This window comes from Rattus rattus, chromosome 9 (assembly GCF_011064425.1).
Source record: "Rattus rattus isolate New Zealand chromosome 9, Rrattus_CSIRO_v1, whole genome shotgun sequence".
Taxonomy (NCBI): Eukaryota; Metazoa; Chordata; class Mammalia; order Rodentia; family Muridae; genus Rattus; species Rattus rattus.
In genome coordinates, this window is record NC_046162.1 from 72,394,443 (window position 1) to 72,415,753 (window position 21,311).

A 21,311-nucleotide genomic window follows, 5' to 3' on the forward strand; every position below is an offset into this window, starting at 1 on the left:
CAGAGAGACAGAGAGAGACAAAGGGACAGAGAAAGACAGAGAGACAGACAGGTAGAAAGACAGACAGACAGACAGAGAACACTTTTAATTCTGGCAGAGGCAGAGGCAGGCAGGTCTCTGTGAGTTCAAGGTCAGCCAAGGCTACACAGGGAAATCTGTCTTGAAAAACTAAAACAAACAAAAACCCCTAAGGTCTATCTTTAATTAGATCTATCTAATTAAAGCTACACAAATATCACCACAATCTAATTTTAGAATATTTGCATAACTTCCTAATGATAATGAAACCCACGCTCAATGAGATATTTTGAAATCACTTAAAAAAAAAAAAAAGAGCCAGATGTGGAACACACACCTATAATTAACAGTTCAGCCGTGAATTTGAGACCAGCCAGGGCTGCAAAGGGAGTATGAGATATACTACATTACATAGAGAAAATCCCCAGGCTCTCAGAGGGTGAGAGACCCGAGAGCTGCATCTCAGTTGGCCGAGTGCTTGCCTAGCAAGCATGAAGCCCCAGGTTCAACCTCTACCACTGTAGAAAGTTATGTGTGCACACTAGGGATGTAGGGGGTAAGAGGGTCAGAAATTCAAGTCTTCTTCAGTTACATAGTGAGTTTGAGACCAGACAGTATCTCAAAAAACTAAATTAATAATAATAATAATAATAATAATAATAATAATAATAATAATAATAATAATAACAACATAATACCAGAGTGGTGCCTCCCTGTGTCATAGCCGCCAGGAATAGAGGCAGAAGGATCAGGAATTCAAGACCTGCTCCAAAAGAGTGGGGGGATGTGGGGCTGACACCCCAACTCCTTGTTCTCTGAAGCAAGGGCAGGGTCCCCTACCCAAAAGGAGCTGAGACCCAAGCAGCTTATTTACTGGGAGAGGGAGACAGACTGACAGCCATGGATGGGCTGGAGCAACAGTCCCTTTTTAGAAGGTAGTACCAGCACCCTGGCTGAATGCATGTGGATATGAGATGGGGAGTGAGAGCCTTGGCTGACAGGATGGGCAGGAGGGGTGGGTATGGGTCCCTCCTGTGGTTGGAGCGCCCCTCCACTGTCCTCCCCACCCACCAGTCTTCACTTTGGTTTGTTTTCTAACAGTTCTGTTCCCTCCTGCTTTGATTTTAATAAATATTTTTGATGGTGTTAAAAAAAAAAAAAGACCTGCTTCAACTGTATAACAGGTTTGAGACACTGGGTTATGTGAGACCCTGTCTGAGATAAAGAAGAATAATCACAACAACCGCCCCAAGAAAACCAAAACCCTGAAACGAGAACTAAGTGTCAAAAAAGGAGAAGTATTTAAGATAAGCTATGGTGTGTGTGTGTGTGTGTGAGAGAGAGAGAGAGAGAGAGAGAGAGAGAGAGAGAGAGAGAGAGAGAGAGAGAGACAGAGACAGAGACAAAGACAGAGACAGAGACAGAGACAGACAGAGACAGAGAGACAAAGAGAAACCAGGATTGAACCTAGGACCTTGTAATGTACCAGACAAACACCTCAACCTTTACCTATTTTTGTTTTGAGACATTATCTTGCTAAATTGCTGAGGCTGGCCTTGAACTCACAGTATATCCAAGGCAGGACTTGAATTTTTTTTGTCCTTTGCCTGAGCCTCCTCAAAAGCTCGAAACACAGGCAAATGCTGTCACACCCTGCTAAACCACAGTTTATAGCTGTGAGAAAAAGATTTAGGGAGGGCTGCGTGTCCAATTTTTTTAATCGTCCATTAGATGGCGCCATTGTCAAATTTCTGTAATTTTAAAAGTTCCGGGATGGAACCACACCTTTGCCTCTTATTGTCTTGTTTGGAGTTTGTCTTGTTTTTCTCTGGAGTCACTGGGAAGGAATGGGGGGTGGGGGGCGGAGGGAGGATAAACTAAAGTCATCTAGTCCTGGGCTGAAAAGTACCGGGAAGACTGCCACATAGAGCAAGTTCCTGCTTGTCTCCGGTGGGGACATTGTCAGCTATTCTTCAGCCATCTTGAATTTGGAGCAAACTGAGGTCTTTTGTTACCTCTTCATCGGCAGCTCCTGTTGGACCTTTACTTCATAAACCTCATTATTAAAAGATTTTATCCAAAATGCCATTGTCATAGTGGTAGATGACTGAGACCCCAGCATTTGGAGGACAGCTATGGGAGGATCCAGAATTCAAGACCAGCCTAGGTTACATATAAAAGACTTCTTCCTTCCTTCTTTCCTTTCCTTCCTTCCTTCCTCCCTCCCTCCCTCTCTCCCTTCTTTTGTCTTCCTTCCTTCCTTCCTTCCAAGATAGGGTTTCTCTGTGTAGCTTTGGCTGTCCTGGAACTCGCCCTGAAGACCAAGCTTGTTAGAAAGGCAGCTTGTTTCTGGACAGATCACGCCAGGCCAGCCCAGTCCCAGAAGAAGAGATTTTTTTCTTATTGCATGGGGGGGGAGGGGGAAGCAAGGAAGAAAAAAGAGGAAAAAAAGGAAAAGAAGTCGAGGGGTCAGGGCCTCAGTCTTTTATTCGTGCCTTAATGTAGATGCCAGGTACTGACACGCACGGGTGAGGCATAAGCTGGGAATGTGTGGCGGTTGACGTGGCCACAGACGAGAGCCCTTGCCACCTAGGGAGGAGGTCATGGCTGGATTGGAGGCTGGCTGTAAAGCCGTTTCTAATGCTAACAAAGCTGTCCTCAAATTCATAGAGATCTACTTGCCTCTGCCTCCCATGTATTGGGGATTAAAGGCGTGAGCCACCACCACCTGGCTTGTAGTTTTCTATTTTTTTTTTTTTTTTTTTTTTTTTTTCTCGGAGCTGGGGACCGAATCCAAGACCTTGCACTTGCTAGGCAAGCTCTCTACCACTGAGCCAAATCCCCAACCCCATTTTTCTATTTTTTTAAAAAAAGCTTTCGTCTTTGTTTAACGGGGAGTGCCTGCAAGCGAGCCACATTCATACAAGTGCCTTGGGGGTCAGAAGAGGGCGTTGGTTGCCCTGGAATCAGAACTGCAGGCACCACTTGTAGGTGCTGGGACCGGATACAGAGCAGCAAGTGCTCTTAAGCACCCAGGCAGCTCTCCAGAGCTGACTTTCCTGTTCTGGGGTACACTTACAAAAATATTTCCTGTCCCCCACCTCCACAACTGAAGATTGAACCCAGAGCCTCAAGAATGCCTTGCAAGGGGTTGGGGATTTAGCTCAGTGGTAGAGCGCTTGCCTAGAAAGCGCAAGGCCCTGGGTTCGGCTGGGGTGGGGGGGGATGCCTTGCAAGTCCAGTGTCACTACAGCCCGTTCCCCATTTCAATCGGTAGTTATCTACAATTGATTCGGACTCTGAAGCCCATCAGCCCCCTACTTGGACTTTTCCAGTGTCAGCCACTCCAGTAGCTTGGATCACAGGCCTGTGTGTGTCTACAGCCGTGCCTTAAAACTACATCTTGTTGGGGTTGGGGATTTAGCTCAGTGGTAGAGCGCTTGCCTAGCAAGCACAAGGCCCTGGGTTTGGTCCTCAGCTCTGAAAAAAACAAAAAACAAATAAACTACATCTTGTTATCTGAAGTTTAGCTGAGCAACCTTCATTTTTTTTTTTTTTTTACTAAGTCTAAGGACTCTATATGTTGTAAATATATGCGGCTTGCAACCCGATTCAGTCTCAGAAACTTTCCATCACCCCAGAAGTTCCCCTTTGCCCAGTTTCCACCATGCGCCAAGCCCAGGTTTGTTTTGTTTTGTTATATTTGTTTGTTTGTTTGTTTGTTTGTTTTGGAGACCGGGTTTCTCTGTGTAGCTCTGGCTGTCCTGGAATTCACAGAGATCCTCCTACCTCTTCCTCTTGAGTGCCACCATGCCCAGTGGAGTTAACTATTCCTACGTGTCGAGAACTGCCTGTTGCACATTTTAGTTAGTGCTAAATCATTTGCATGTAGGATTTGATTTCATTTTCAAGTGAGCAGCCCTCGGTGGAGTTTGCCTGTGGCCTCTGGGTTGCACGTGGGCGGGCGTGTTAATTCGATCTCTTAGCAATTTACAGCTGTGGCCAGGCTGAGCCTGGTGGCCTAGAACTGAAGGTGGGATCTCTCCCAGTTCCAGCCAGGACAGGCAGGAAGGGAGGGGATAGCAGACATTCAGAAAGGCCATTTGAGCCTACCACATGCTATTCTGACAAAATGTTGGTCCTTTGTTGTCTGGGCCAGTCTGAAAGGGACGTATAACCAAAGGAAATATTAGGGATAATGTGCCTAGCACTGAGCTCAGGGGCTAAAGCATAACCAGTCATGAGACACCTTTGCTAAACACCCGTTATAGTCACAGCATGACAGCCTGGTCTATAGAGTAAGCTCCAGGTCAGCCAAGACTACACAGAGAACGCCTATGTCAAAAGAAGAAAAAGAATGTCAAAGCATTTCGACCAGGGAGCACTCATAAAGATGGCCCCTTTAGTACTTATCCACTTATTTAATCTGTGTGTCATTTTGCCTGTATGTATGTCCATGGGTCCTATGCATCCCAGGTGTCCTATGGAGTCACAAACCCCGGCCCTCTGGGAGAGCAGAAGTGTTCACTGCTGAGCCGTCCAGCCCTCCTGCCTCAGTCTCTCAAGTGGTAGGACTGTGAACATGCACCACCCCACACGCCTGACTCTTGCCTTTTTGTCTTTTAAAATTATTGTCCTGTGTGTGAGTGCATGGAATGTGTACACAGGCACTGGTGCCACGGTGCACATGGAGGTCAGAGGGCAGCTTTGTGGAATTGGTTCTCGGTTTCCACCTTTGGTTGGATTCTGGGGCGGAATGCAGGTTCCAAGGGTCACACCTCTACCAGCTGAAGCATCTCTCAGACCCTTGACTTCTGCTTTAAAACCACAGCAGAGATCAACAAGCTGCCCACGGCTGTGTACTCCTTTCTTCTCGGCACTGTGGCTGGTGAAGAGGAAGAGGCAGGCAGAGCTCTGTGAGTTTGAGGCCAGCCTGGTGAGTTCCGGGACAGCCAGGGAGAGCCTGGCTCAAACATAAAACCAAACAAAAAAGGAGAGAGGGCTGGGATAGGACCTTTTTCTTTCCTTTTTGGCATTAAAAATTGTATGTTTGAAGTTGGGCAGCGGTGGCGCATGCCTTTAATCCCAGAACTTGGGAGGGAAAGCCAGGCTGATCTCTGTGAGTTTGAGGTTAGCGAGCGTGGTCTACAGAGTGAGTTCCGGGAGAGCCGCAGCTATGTAATGAAACCCTGCCTGGAAAAAACCAAACCAGGGCTGGAGAGATGGCTCAGTGGTTAAGAGCACCCGATTACTCTTCCAGAGGTCCTGAGTTCAATTCCCAGCAACCACATGGTGGCTCACAACCATCTGTAAAGAGATCCGATGCCCTCTTCTGGTGTATCTGAAGACAGCTACAGTGTACTTATATATAATAAATGAATAAATCTTTAAAAAAAAAAAAAAACCAAACCAACCAAACAAACAAAAAACCCAAAATGTGTGTTCATGTGTGCGCGCGCGCGCATGTGTGTCTGTCTGTCTGTCTGTCTGACTATTTCTGACATAGTGCACATAGGACATAGGACAGCTTGCTGGCATTGGGTCTCTCCTTCCCACCTTCCACCATGTGGGTACCAGGAATTGAACTCAGGTCATCAGACTTGGCTGCAGCTACTCTTTATCCACTGAGCCACCCTACCTGCTTTTTGTTGTCTTGAGATAAGGTCTTTCTTGATCTCTGTAATCTTGGCTGGATTGGAACTCCTTATGTGGCCCAGTCAAAACCAGCTAATTCTCCTGCCTCAGTGTCAGGAATTCTGGGGTTGTACGTGCTTCCCTACCAGGCCATGTTGGACTTGTGTTTCTGAAGACCCAGACACACTACTTAGAGGCCGGGGCTTCCAACCACCCTGGCGCCTGGTGTGGGTTTGCAGGGAACCCAGAGAAGGGAAAAATCCTGGAGCTAGCTCCCTTCCCAGTGATTTATCGCTATGGAAACGGAGCTCTCTTCCGCTGTCCCTGCCACTGCTGTTGGGGACGCATTGTTGATGCCACAGCAGCACAGGTCACAGTTCCTTCCTCTTTCCTGCCGCAGAAATGCCACAGTAACCTACGTGGCCTCAGCACTGCCACTCACACCTGAAGGACTGGGGCTTGGGAAAAACAATCAGGCTGGATTCCCCTGGGCTCCAGGGGCCTTCTGGGTCAGCGAGGACCTGAACAATGCTGGCACAGAACAATACAGCCTCAGTGGCCCGGCCTTCTCCTTCCTTCAGGAGCCTCTGGAGTCAGGGGGTTAAAAATGGATCTATAGTTCTCAGGTAGCCGAGAACTGAAATGTCAAGGTCCTTTGTGTGGTCAAAGGCTCACCATGGGTGCTACCAGCTTGGGAGAGCTCGGTAGGAATCTGTTCTCCGATTAAAGCTGCAGATGAGGGCTTCATATACCTATGCCAGATTTGGGGACCAAAAGGTCACTGGGCAAGAACTAAGAGGGTCCCAGAGACAATGAAGGAAGCCCCTTAGGATGTTTCAACTCACTGCCAGGCCTGGCAGTCACTGGCCAATCACATCACCAGGTGCTAAGGAGTACAGGGACAATGCTAGTCCTTGTTGGTAAGGCCTTTAGCACAGCTCACTTCACCTCTTCTGGCCCAGAGGATGCTCCTCTGAGTGCTTAGGAACCAGCAGAAGTAGGGGACTTCCACACTACGCTCTACAGCCTGAAGGGTTGTCCGACAGAGCCTAAGACTCTGGGAGTCCCCAGATGCTGTGATACCCCAACAACAGTGGCCTCAGCCCTTATATCCTCCAAGGACAGGAGACTGCCTCCCTCCCCTTTCAAAAGAAGGTATTTTAAATCTAGGCAATAAAACGTTCATGTTCACCTGCAGGGAACGGTATGGGCTAACCCTTCATCCTGCTCCCTCAATGGTAATATTCGGTGTCGGTAGTCATGGTAACACATGAACTGAGCAGGAGGAGGAAGATGGATGTGAACTCAAGACCAGCCAGCCCCACACAGGACCCTGTCTTAAACACCTCGAGGGTGGGAATTCCCGTGGAGTCCACCCAGAGACTTGGTATTACGTGTGTTCTTTGTGTCTGCTTGTGGGTGATACTCTGTGTAGCTTTGTTACCTGTGCAGATTCGTGTGCCAGAAAACCAGTCAACACCCTGCATAGGGTGCAGCGAGATGGCTTGGGGGGTGGAAATGCTTTCTGTGGAAACTTGGCAACTGGAATTTGACCCCCATAATGCCCATAAAGGTGGAAGGAGAGACTTATCTCCACAAAGTTGTCCTTGACCTCCCCATATATGATGTGGCATTCATATGCCCAAACATCATATGCACATACAAGGGTAAAAATATTATTTTATATATTTCTGAGACAGGGTCTTACCGTATAGACTTGGCTGGCCTAGAACTTGCTACGGAGAGCACACTGGCCTCAAACTCACAGAGATCCACGTAGCTCAGTCTCCTCAGTGCTGGGATCAGAGGTATTTACCATCATACCTGGCTGATAATACCTTTCTTAAATTTTTATTTATTATATATGAGTGCACTGTAGCTGTCTTCAGACACACCAGAAGAGGGCTTCAGATCCCATTACAGATGGTTGTGAGCCACCATGTGGTTGTTGAGACTTGAACTCAGGACCTCTGGAAGAGCAGTCAGTGCTCTTAACCACTGAGCCATCTCTCCAGCCCCCCTGGCTCCCAGTCCTAACATCTGCTGCTATCATGAGCTGTATATTCCATATCCAAAATGCTTAGGACCCAAAGTACTTTAGATTTTCCAATTCATTTGTTCAGATCTTGGGTTATTATTTCACGGATGATATATAGAGATGAGATATTGCCAAGACCAGACAAAGGTCATTCATCCACTCTCTAGTTATATATTTAACCCAAAGATAATTTTATACCATATCTTGAGTACTTTTGTGCAGGGAACAAAGATTCACATTGTGGATTCCACACCACGGAGAAAGAATGTCTGATTTTGGAGCATTTTGGGTTTCTACCTTTTGGATTGGGGTGTTCAACCTGTAACCTGTCTTTTGTCTACAGACTTATTTTTGATGTTTAAAAATTGGATCATATCAGGGGCGAGAGATTAGCTTTTTTGTTTGTTTGGTTTTTGATTTTTCTCTGAATAATTCCTGGAAATTCACCCAAGTTGGGTGTATCTAAATTCGGTCCCTTTTCATCATAGAATAATAACTTGTGGTCTGGGTGTACTGACATTTACTAGTCGTTCACCCACTGAGGAGCATTTACTCTCTTAAGAAATCTGGAATTGAAAATCTCCTTGCTGTGACCATTCCTGTAGTGTGTGTGTGTGTGTGTGTGTGTGTGTGTGTGTGTAAGCATGTGCCACAGCAAGAGTGGAGGTCACAGTCTGTTTTCCCCTTTCCGCCCTTAGGTGGGATTCCAGGAATTCAGTTGAGGACACCAAGGTGACATCATCTTTGGTTGGCAAGAGCCTCAACCCTCCCAGCCATCTCTTGCTCTCTCTCTGCTTTGTTTTTGAGTCAGGGTCTCAATAGACCAGGCTGGCCTTGAACTCACTGAGATCCACCTACTTCTACCTCTAGAGTGCTGGAATTAAAGGTTTATATCACCAAGGCTATCCCTCTCAGCTATCTCAACTGGTCCATTTTTTTTTAATTAAAAAGTCTTATCTTTTTGTGTGTGTGTGTGTGTGTGTGTGTGTGTGTGTGTGTGAGCACGCGCACACACACATGTACATACAAATAGACACGCACACACATATGGGACACCTTGTTTGAGTTTGTTTTGTCTATCATGGGGGGTCCCAGGGGTCGACCGACCTCAGGTTCTTAATGTCAGCAGCAGGTGCCTTTACCCACTGAGCCATCCTGCCAGCCCCATCGGCTCTTCTATTTTTAAAGAGCTCTAACTGAGTAGGCACTGAACATCTGGGAGGGTCCTGCCTGAGACCTGCTAGTCTTTTCCACCCCAGTTTTAGCCATGTTCGTGTGGCTCCTGGCTTCGTCCCGAGTCACATGACTTGCTCCGCCGTCCACAAGCACCATTTCCTGTGCATATTCTCAAATCCCAACTTGGCTGCCCTTTAAAAAAAATTTTTTTTAATGTATCTATTTATTTTGATTGTGTTTAATCGGGCAATGAAACTGTGAAGAAACAGGAAGCCGAGAGACAGCTGTATAGAACGGAGTGAAGAATTACATCCGAGAGTAACCCCGCGAACTAAGTATTTCATATTTAGTGTGTTTGGACATTTTCAGACTTTGACCCCTTCAGCTATGTTCTAGGCCAATGTTTTTCCTATTGTGTGGCATTTCAAGATGTCCGAAATGATTTTCTTCTCCAGGCCCACAGAGGGCTCAGGACTGGAGTCAGCCAGCAGGAGTTCCAACGAACTCCACCATCCAAGACCATCAACTGCGGGTCAACTGTGGGTGCCCCTGCACTGGTCTCTCTGAGAGGTTCCGTTCTCTTGTGAAAGCGTGAGGTGATGGGGCGGGGGGAGCACACCTGTTATTCCCAGGGACAGGTGTCTGAGGCCAGGGGATTGAGAGCTCCAAACAGTTAGGTGTTGAGAGGGGAGGGAGGGTCAGGTGGTTCAAGACCCTGAGACGGATTGCTGGTGATTAAGTTCACAGACAGAGAGGCAACATCATTTTAGGGGTCTCTCGGAGCCTCCAGTGCAGAAGTGGCATCTCACCCTCCTTTCAGGGCGTAAGCCTGCAGCCAGGAGACAGGGCAGGGGAGTGGGAGCAGGGAGTGGCCCCGATCTGGCCTTTGACAGTAACTCACTTCCTGGCTAAGAGGTGTTCCCTGGTACCAGGGACACACGGGGTCTCAGGGTGCCTGGTGGTATCTGTGAGAAGAGGTGTCGGTGCACTGGGCAGGGAGAAGGAGAGGGAAGGAAGACGGGAAATAATGGTAACCATAATGCTCGAGGTGGGCACGCCCATAATGGCAATGCTCCGGAAGAAGAGGCAGAATGATCCGGAATGTCTGTGGCCAGCCTGGGCTATACCTCTAGACCCTGTCTCAATAAATAAATGTTAGTTATTATGTGTGAGACGAAAGGTCCATAGTCGCCTTGTGTTGAAGGATAAGTCTCAAAAGTCACAACCTCAAACATATGTGAAATAAATAATTATCATATATTTTATTTTCTTACTAACTGATGCAATCAGTGATGTTCTACATCTGCCCAAAAGGAGACTCAGAAGAACATATATATATGTATATATACATAATATATATAAAATTATACACACATATATTCCATGTATATAATCCATTTATATAATACACACACACACACACATATATATATATGTTATATATGTGATATATATCATACATATATATGATCCTAGTACTGGCTAAATGAGGCAGGAGGATTACCCTAACTGCAAAGCTATCCTGAGCTACACAGAGACTTTTGGGTTCACCTGGGCTACAAAGTGAGACCCTGTCCCCCAAACAAAACAAAGAATAAACTAATCCATATGCATAGCAGACTAATCACCTGAAGTTACATATTCTCCATGAACGACATGGAGACGACTTCTCTTAATGGATGTCAAGTCCCTGCACATGAGTAGGGCGGCCGCACCATCCTCATCTCAGACAAATCATGTTTTTCTGATGTCAGTCATCCGCGTGGATGCCAGAGTCTACAATCTAGGGAGACGTAAAGTATTCAAAGACAGCAGGGAGGCACGGATAACCTGTAGACTCACTGTACGAGAGAGCACCGGAGGGCTGGTGAGACGGCTCCGTGGGAAGGTGCTTTACCACCAAGACCAACAATCTGAGTTCAGTCCCCAGGCCCCACACGATAGGAAAGAACCAAATCTTTCAGGTCGACCTCTGACCTCTCCATATACATTGTACATGGCAAGGGCACGCGCCCCACCTCCCCCACTACTCAGTACTTGACAATGCCCAGCTTTTATTGGAGACGTCCAAGAGTGTTAGTGATCTAATACAATTTTTTTTCCACAACCTTTTCTGATACTTGTCGATCTGACATAAAGTTAAGTCAAAAAGGATAACACTTGAAATTGCCTAGCTCTCTGAAGACCTCTCCCCCAACCCTCTCTGTGTCTCTGACAGGCTCCTGTAGTCTGGGCTAGCCTAGAGTTAATAGGAATAGAGGATGACCTTGAACTTCTGATCCTCTTACCTCTGACACCTCTGAGTGCTAGAATTACCAGTCACTGCTCCATTTGTTTGGGGATCGAACCCTGGGCTTCAAGAATACCAGACCCACAGTTGATCAGCCGAGTTTCATTCCCGGCTTCCCTTGATGACTTTTCTTACCCATGCTGGCCTTGTGAAGAGCAGTCTTTGCCCCAGTGAGCTGGGGCATGAGGAAGACGTGGGTCGGGGAGCTTGGCTCCTTGCCATGGTCCTCAGATGGAGAAAGATAAATCTTAAGACTCTAAGTGGCAAGTAGATGTGTAATGTAGGTTATTTATAGATCCACTTAAAAAGTGAAGCTTTCTCCCCTGCCTGTTTGTAGCCCCACATCACACTTGACACAGAAGACCAGGAAATTCCTTCTGCCCTGTGCACACAGGGTCTGCGATCTCCACTCTGCCCCGGTGGTGCTCTGACACTGTAAGAATTGCTACAGACTCAGAACTAAAATGACCCAGCAAAGAGGCCACGCACAGAGGATGAAGGACCTGGGGCCAGGGGAAGGGTCCACTGTGCACAAGGGTTCCAAACTGTCCACTGCACGTCCTAAACCCGTGAGAGTCAGTTGTAAATATGTAGCCCGTGCTGGGTGATCTAGGCAGCATGGGGGCAGGGATGGCCGCTGTTAGAGTTGATGGAAGCCTCATGCTGTAGTCAATCAGGAGAGAACGAAGCCTTTGCTAAGGTCATGGGTTGGGGGATGTGAGAAAAAGGGCGCTCTGTTCTCTGGGGAAGTCTTGCAAAGAGCCATCAGATCTGCAATTTTTTCTTTTTTGGAAATGAGACTCTCAAAGAGGCTTTTTTTTTTTTTTTTTTTTTTTAATTTTATTTGAGTACACTGTAGCTGTCTTTAGACACACCAGAAGAGGGTATCGGATCCCATTACAGATGGTTGTGAGCCACCATGTGGTTGCTGGGAATTGAACTCAGGACTTCTGGAAGAGCAGTCAGTGCTCTTAACCACTGAGCCATCTCTCCAGTCCCCAGATCTGCAATTCTTTTCCTCCTTTCTGACGCTGGAAATCAAACCCAGGGCTGTGTGTACACTGGGCAGACATTATGCCTGAACTGTAGCAATGAAGTCTTCTGTAAGTTGGCATGGAGGTACAGGCTTGCAATCCCGGCACTTAGAAGGATAAGGCAGGAGGGTTGCTGTGAGATTGAGTCTAGCCTGGACTACAAACAAACAAATAAACAAAAACAACAGCAAAAATTCTTCATGTGAGCCATCAAAAAATATGTTGAATGAGACAGAGACAACAGCTAGGTAGGCTAGGAGCAAGCCCCAAGACTCTTCCTGTCCGATGTGTAATAGTTTCCTTCCCTATAGTGGGCTCCCTATTCAGAGCTGTTCCTCTGTCCTGTAGGGGAAGCTCTTTAGACAGGAAGATAAACAGACACAAAATAGCTTCAGGAAGTTCCTGAAACTGATCAGACTTACCCGGACCTTGCGTGTCAGAATAAACAATGAAGGCTGCTGAGAGTTACCTTAGACAAGCCAAGCTTCAAAAAAGACACTGAGGCCAGAGCAGCTGCCCAGAGCTAGCAGAAACCAGCCAAGCTGCCTGGAAAAGGTTTAGACCAACTAAGTCACTGGGAAAGGACAATCTCTAGGCTGTTGAACCACCTGCAAGCTGTGCACTGTGCTCCAGGTTCCAAACTTTTGTGAGCTGTCACCCATCCTGGAGTGGGCTTTGACCATGTAGCTGTCTTGGAATCATTTCTGCTCTTTTTTAAGTAACTTCTTCACCCATATTCCTGTAAACAAATCCAGTAAAACTCCATGGTTCACTTTGATCTGTTGTGGGTTCCCTATTCGGAGTGAGTAGATGAGTGTTTCGAGTCTCCCAGTTCTCCCAGGAGAAGTCACACAATGTGTGTCTGCCTCCCTAGTTCTGCTCCATTTTTTTTTATGTGAGTGCTGGGAATCAAACTCAAGCTGAATGTTGATGTCACAGGTTGGAACCACCATGCCCAGTTTACACAGGGTCAGGGATGGCTTTGTGTTTGCAAGGCCCGATTTCTGCCCGCTGAGCCACTAGCCTTGATTTTACTTTTGGTGACAGGGTGTGCTTATATGTCCCAGGCCAGCCTAACATGTTTCTTGATACTTTAATGGACCACTTTTCCCCCTCTTAACTTCTCAGAGCTGTTTGCAGAAACGGGACTATGTTGGAGAAGGGCAGCATAAAGCCAGCCATTACTCTGCACCCTGGCCTCTTGAATTCCGCTTCCTTCTTTCCACGGTCATTATCACAGTTCGGCAGCCCGGGTTTGAGAAATGGCTTTCAGCTCTTCCTGGGCCTTTAGCAAGACACTAGCCACTGCTAGAGGTGCGGGGTGTACGGAGATAGGGTCTCCTGTAGGTCAGGCCAGCCTCAAAAGTGCCATGTAGTAGATCCTTCTGATCCTCCTGCCCCTACCTTAAGTAAAAGTTGCAGATTTGGGACTTAGTCCCTATGCACAAGCAGCTGCTGGGGCTTTCTCACTGGGAAGGAAAACTCTTCAGCCTTCTTCTCGAGCCCTACTCCCCTGAGGACAGTGGGTTCAAAGCTAGAAGCTTGAAGAGACTCTGGGCTTAGGCTAATGGTTTAGGGAGCTGAGGACCGAACCCAGGGCCTCGTGCTTGCTAGGCAAGCGCTCTACCACTGAGCTAAATCCCCAACCCCTAATGGTTTGGTTTCTTTTCTTTTTGTTCCTTCTTTTCCTTCCTTCCTCCCTCTGCCCCTCCGTCCCTCCGCTCCCCCTCCCTCCCTCCCTTTCTTCCTTCCTCATCTCTTCCTTTCTTTTACTTTCCCCCTCCCTCCTTTCTTTCCTCTCCCAGGAGGGTCCTTGTATCTTCCATTAAAGGGTCCCTGAGCTACACCCACCCCCCCACCCACCCGCACCCCGAGGTTGAGGAGAGGCGTGGCTGGAGACAGTAATCCGTGTTTGCCAGCTTGTCTTTCTTGATAGGTTTAGCATTTGCTCAGCAGCCAACTTAAACATCTGGATCAAAACCAGGTGATAAGCTAGTGACTGCCCGTCCCTCCCACCAGAGTTACTGTTTGTACCCAAGAATCCCCGGCTGACCTCTAGATAACCACAGCTATTTTCTCCCACGCTGTTCCTGGCAGGGTAAACTACTCTCTAAACATCCTCTTATTTTACCAAATTTCCCTGTGTATAAGATAGAAAAGAGCGAGAAGGGAGACAGAGGACACAAACCGGAGTTGGTTCGACAGGTAATAGCTTCGTGGTTGCTATAGTAGCAAGAGCGGCCTCCATATTTAGGCATCAGGACTCAGGCCGGGAGACAGTTCAGTGGGCAATGTTGCAGTCATGGGGGCAAATAATAAGAAAAGACCACCAAAGTCAGAAATAAATCAAAAATCTATCTATCTATCTATCTATCTATCTATCTATCTATCTATCTATCTATCTATCTATCTATCTGTTTTATGATGTGAGTACAGTGTTGCTGTCTGCAGACACACCAGAAGAGGGCATTGGATCTCTTTACAGATGGTTGTGAGCCACCATGTGGTTGCTGGGAATTGAACTCAGGACCTCTGGAAGAGCAGTCAGTGCTCTTAACCACTGAGCCATCTTTCCAGCCGCGGCCCCTCCCCCCAAGTCAAATCAAAAGCAACTTTATTCACCACAGGGAAAATGCTAATCAGTTAGGGTCGAGGTCAGGCTCCGAGCTCATAGCAACGACCCTGAAAAAGCCAGAGCAAGTCTCCCTTTGAAGCATAAAATCACAAGCAGATGTTCAGGGGACAATCAAGAAAAAAATTTATAAACTGAGTATTAGTCCTGGGATGGGACTTTTTACAATATAGGCCCAAGGCTACTCTAAGGTAGCGGGCTAATCTCAACTTGTATGGGGTTAAAACCCGGTGGTTTTATTGTAAATGAAAAGAGTATAGGGCTCGAGGGTTCACAGTAAAATGGGGGCGGCCGGCAGAGCAACACTTGGAGCTACTCTGGTCTCATCAGGCAAACCGCTTGCTTCAGGATCTGAGTTCAGATCCTCAGAACTAAGGTAAAAGCTAGTACCGCGTCCAGTGGAGATCTTATCTGTTGCTATGTACCGTAATGCTAATTTCTGTACCCAAAGGTCTAGGCCTGCTAGTGAATTCTCAAGGTTACCAGCTTTTGTTGTGCAAACCTTGTTCCCTGATTTAAAACCATTGGCTAAATAAAATTGACTGCAGCCAATTACTGGAGGGATTAGAGGTAGGCGGGTTTTTGAGTTACCTGGTTGGTGGTTGGAGAAGCGGAAGAGGAGGAGAGACCGCAGAGGAGAGGACAAGGCACACGAGAGGAGAGGTACGGTGAGCACGTGGCCAGGAAAAACAGCAAGTATTCGGGGAAGACCCCTGGAGATGTAGCCAGGCCAACAAAGTTAGGAAAGTAGATTAGGGGTGACCCTTCAGTAGTTGTCAAGGACAAAATAACCAGAGTCTGAGTCTCGTTTGTAAGCTAGTCAGGGATAAACATAAATTGGTTGTTCTGCGGCGTCACCCGTTTGTATTCCCGGGTCTTGTGAAGCAGAGACGGGCAAATCCCAGAGGGTCCACTCTCCAGACAATGTAGCCAAAATGGCAAACTTTAGGTTCCGTGAGAGAGCCTGTCTCAAAACATGAGGGTGGAGAAAGGCATCTCGAAGTCAGGCTCTGGACTCCACGTGTGCCTGTGTATATGAGTCTACCTGTGTGCCTACACTACATGCAATGCGCGCGCGCGCGCACACACACACACACACACACACACACACACACACACACACCGCTATGTAGCACACCCTCCTGAGGAATCCTATTCTGGAGAAGTGTGTGGAAATTGAAGCCATGCCACAGCCTAACTCTGTTTCAGTAGCATCTTGAAAGATGTAGCTCTGTTGTTCCTATCGTGTATGAAGCTCCACGCATGCGCAAAAAAAACCCCTAGCATGCTCAGCGAGCGTCCCACGATCCATCCAAAACATCCTGTAAACTGGCTTGGTGTTTCACCCGTGTAGTCTCAGCTCTTGTGGAGTCAGACCTTTGAGATCATCTTCCCCTACATAGTGAGTTTGAGACCAGCCTCGTGTACACGAGGCACACTGTCTTTAGATACTGTGGGACTAAAGAATTTTTAAGTTTACCTGGCACAAGTCTCTGGTAGAGTGTCACTGAGGTTTCTTTATGCTTCCGTTGAGTAGCTCTGATGAGGGTTCTGATGGCATTGAGATTAGATTCAAGGATGACTTAACGCCAGAAGGGAGAAAACAGAGATAGAACCAATTGTCAAAAAAACAAACAACAACAACAACAAAAACGGGGTTGGGGATTTAGCTAGTGGTAGAGCGCTTACCTAGGAAGCAGAAGCCCTGGGTTCGGTCCCCAGCTCAAAAAAAAAACAAACCAAAAAAAAAAAAAAAAAAAGTCATGACACTGGAAGCGCAGGCAGGAGGAGCAGAAGATGCTCTGTAGTGGTTAACTAGGACTCTAGGAATCCCTGCCGAAATAAATACAACAGCAACTGACCAAACAGGCAATGAGTGGCAGAGGCAATGTCCTGTAGCCGATGTCCTTGTCTAGTGCAGAAGTGAAGGGCAACAGAGAGAGACAGAGACAGACCGAGAGACAGAGAGAGAGCTAGAGAATGAACCTCTTGCATGGGCCTCCCTATGTCTGACTTCCCAGCAGGAACTCAATCCGTAACCTATGACTCAGCAGGGAAAGATGAACCAACCTCCCACAAAGCTCTGGTGGGCAAGGCAGCCACTTATCTCTTTCCCAGGGTCCAGCCTAGAGCCACTCCCTGTCCCATCGCTTCCTCCCTACATCCCTGGCTCCTGCCTGTCATGGAGAGGCATCCTGGCCCTTCCAAGTCTCCAGCCTCACCCAGTGCTGTTTGACTTGAGAGAGAAATGATAATTGGGAAACAGATTACTACATCAGCCCTGCCTGGGAAAGACTGGTGTTTCTGTGTAAAGGTGTCCTGGGGACAGGCTTCACCCCTGAGAGGTCCTAAGGAGGGCTGACATCATCCAGGATGTTCAGTTACGGTTGAGTTCAAATTAGTTGGCTTTTAAGACAGGACTAAGGAGCCATTTGTAATCAATCATCCTTTCCCTTGATAGCCCCATCTATAATATGGATCAGGACTCTGTGGGAGGCTGAGAGTCGCCCATGAAGTATGAAGTCCTGATTCATACCCTGTGGGATGTTACTCTATGGTGGCGGGTGGGGTGGGGTGGGGGTGGGGTGGGGTGAGGGTGGGGCGGGGGATGGGGAGTCAGCCCCTTGGGCTACCATATGGAATACCACAGAGCTATTCGAAACAAAAATGCTGGTGTGAAGGCCTAGAGAGCGTTTAAAAATATTTGCTGTGGGTCTAGAGAGATGGCTCAGCAGTTAAAGAGCACCGACTGCTCTTCTAGAGGTCCTGAGTTCAATTCCCAGCAACCACGTGGTGGCTCAGAACCAACCAATGCCCTCTTCTGGTGTGTCCGAAGACAGCCACAGTGTACTCATATACATAAAATAAATAAATCTTAAAAAATACTTTTTTCTGAGGATCCAGCTCCCACAGGGCAGCTGACAACTATCTGTAATTCTAATCTAGGGATTTTAAGACCTTCTTCTGGTGTCTTCAAGCACTTTAGAGGTAGGGGTAGAAAAATCAGAAGTTTGGGCTGGAGAGATGGCTCAGCAGTTAAGAGCACTGACTTGTTCTCTCAGAGGTCCTAAGTTCAATTCCCAGCACCCACCTCGTGGCTCACATCCATCTGTAATGAGATCTGGTGCCCCATTCTGGTGTGTCTGAAGAGAGTGACAGTGTACTCATATACATACATAAACAAATCTTTTTTTCTAAAACAAAGAAAAGTCAGGAGTTCAAAGTTATTTTTGGTTAATGACAAGTTCAAGGCCAACTTGAGATAGATGAACCCCTGTCTTAAAGAAAAATAAAAGCCAACACTGGGGGACAGATAACACTAGCCTGGGCTGTGTGGTATGACCCGGTCTCAAAAACATTTAAAAAAAAATAATATAAAACAAAAAACCACTTCTACCTCTCTTCCTATCTTAAAAATTGACTTGTTTTTATTTAATATTTATTGGTGTTAAGGATGTATGTCTGTGTGGGGTATTGGATCCCTTAGAATTAGAGCTAGACAGTTGTGAGCCACCATTGGTTGCTGGGAATTGAACCCAGGTCCTCAGAAGAGCAGCCAGTGCTCTTAACCATTGAGCCATCTCTCTCCCTTGCCCCTCCCCTTCCCCTCATCATTGCCTGGCTTCCTTCACGTATTTAAAGTCTAACTTGCAGTAGTTTCTCACTTTACTGTTGAGGCAGTCTCTCCCTCTAAGCTCGGGCTAACTTAGAGCTCACAGTGTAGCCAAGGGTGGCCTTGAACTCATGACGGTCCTCCTCCTGCCTCCCAGTGTTGGGTTTAAAGGTGTGTACCACCACCACCTGGCTTTTTTTTTTAGACTTACTTAAAAAAAAGTGTATGAGTGTATGCCTGCATATATGTATACACAGCATGTGCTCATGGAAGTCAAAAGATAGCATAGGGTCCCCTGGAGCTGAAGTCACAGTTGTGAGCCTCCATGTGGGTGCTGGGAACTGAACCTGGATCCTCTGCAAGAACAAGTACTCTTTAACCGCAGAACCAACTCTCCAGCCTCCATCTTTTTAAGTAAGGTGATGCCAGATTTATTAAGAGAAAGTGAGGTAAACTCTTAAGAGTGAGAAGAGTCCCCAGGCAGCAATATCCCTTCCTCCTAGATTTATTATTGTGAAAATAAGAGGAAAAATTACACACACACACACACACACACACACACACACACACACACACACACACACATACACTGGAGAATAAATATTTGCAGAGGAGGCCGGAAGCCATTAGGAAGAAGGACAACCCACCCTTTGGGCATGACCTTTGCTTGCCTGGGCTGCAGGGATCTGCAATAGATACAGAGTGTCTGAGCCCTCTAGTGCAAACACAGGCAAGCAGATGCCTGCCCCTGGGCATTTCTAACCAGGTCAGATAACCTCTCCTCTTCCTCTAGGTCACAGGACACCTGTTCTTTCTCAGTCCGCAATTCCTACAGAGGAAGTCTCACGGTTTTTAAAACTTGTAGCAATGTGTATCACCTAGTACCTCTGCCCACTTCCCCTGCCTTCTTTGGGACGTTGCATGAGAGCCGTACAGAGTCCTATCTACTCTTGAAATCCTTCCATGGTTTCCAATGTCCAGCTGACTGACAGTGTCCTCTGAGGGTTAAGTGGCTTACGAATGCTAGTTCTCATCGGAGCTTGCTGACGCATCCCCGAAATGGGTAGATGGTCATGTTAGCTCCATTCTAGGTGAGGAGTGAGCTCATCCTTAAACCTCAGACCAGAGACTAGAACTCTCTGTACTGCACACTCTTGTGGGCGTAAACCCTGGCTGGGCTATGTCTGATGCCTGTGGATAGGGATTTAGTCCTCCACAGCCTCATTTCAAGGTTCAGTAGAGCCTTGAACAAGGCTGGGGGCACGTAGCTCTGAGTCATATTTACTGTCACCACAGCCTAGAAGTGGATGAAAGTCTGCTTGGCCTGGTGCCTGTACAAGGGGTCTGCCACCTGCCCCATCCTCCTCTTTCCCCCAGTCCACCCACTGCAGCTCCTCAGAAAGGCTGCCTCCAGAAGTTTAGGCCTGTAGGCAGCTTTCTAGGTATGACATGGGCCTGTGTCACTTGTAGACAGGAGCCCAACACACAGAGATGACCATGTGTACTTCTTTAGGTGGATGAGGGAGGAGCGGGAGGAGGAAGAGGAAGAAGAGGAGGGGGAGGAGGAGGAGAAAAAGGAGAGGAAGAGAAGAAAGAAGAGAAGAGAAGAGGAGAGAGAGGAGGAGGAAGAAGAGGAAGAGGAAAAGGAGGAAGAAGAGAAGGAGGAAGAAGAAGAAAAAGAAGGAGGAGGAGAAGAAGGAGAAGGAGATGGAGGAGAAGGAGGAGGAGGAGGGGAAGGAAGAAGAAGGAGGGGCTGGAGAGATGGCTCAGCAGTTAAGAGCACTGACTGCTCTTTCTTCCAGAGGTCATGAGTTCAAATCCCAGCAACCATCTGGTGGCTCACAACCATCCGATGCCCTCTTCTGGTGTGTCTGAAGACAGCAACAGTGTGCTCATATACAAAATAAATAAATAGATCTTTAAATAAAAAAGAAGGAGGAGGACGAGGAGGAGAAGAAGAAGAAAAAAGAAGAGGAAGAAGAAGAGGAAGAAGAAGAGGAAGAAGAAGAAGAAGAAGAAGAAGAAGAAGAAGAAGAAGAAGAAGAAGAAGAAGAAGAAGAAGAAGAAGAAGAAGAAGTCCTCCTCATCATCAGGGCACTCACTCTTGGCCGTGTAGGAATCAGACCCTTGATCCGTTACCAAGGAGTCAACACAGTTGTAAGCAGCCTTCCCTGCCTGTCTTCCCATCAAAGGCTTCACTAAGAACAGGGGAGGGAAGAAGATGGAAAAAGATTACACACAACCAAAAAGCAACTCAATTAATTATTAATTTAAATTTTTTTAGTTGTTTGTTTTAGAAGGGGCGTGCACGTCACCGTGCTTGTGTGGTGACCAGGGGACAGCTTGCCACAGTCAACTTTCTCCTGTTGTGTACTCAGACTCCGGTTATCCGGCTTGGGTGGCAAGCACCTCTACTGACATCTCTCTGGCCCTTAATTGATTATTTTTAAATGTTTTTTGTTTGTAACATGTATGAGTATGTTGCCCCCATGTGTGTATGTGTGTCCCCTGAATGTCTGGTGATCACAGAGGTCAGAGAGGGTGTCAGCTCCTGGTTGTGTAGGGGTTAGGGATCAAACCAGGGTTCTGTTTGCAAGAGGAACAAAGGTTCTTACCCGCTGACCCCTCTTAAATTTATTATTATTTTTTTAAAGATTTATTTATTTATTATATATAAGTACACTTTAATTGTTTTCAGATGCACCAGAAGAGGGCATCAGATCTCATTACAGATGGTTATGAGCCACCATGTAGTTGCTGGGAATTGAACTCAGGACCTCTGGAAGAGCAGTCAGTGCTCTTAACCACTGAGCCATCTCTCCAGCCCTAAATTTATTATTTTTTAACATGTGGCCACAGCTGGTCATGGATGGTCC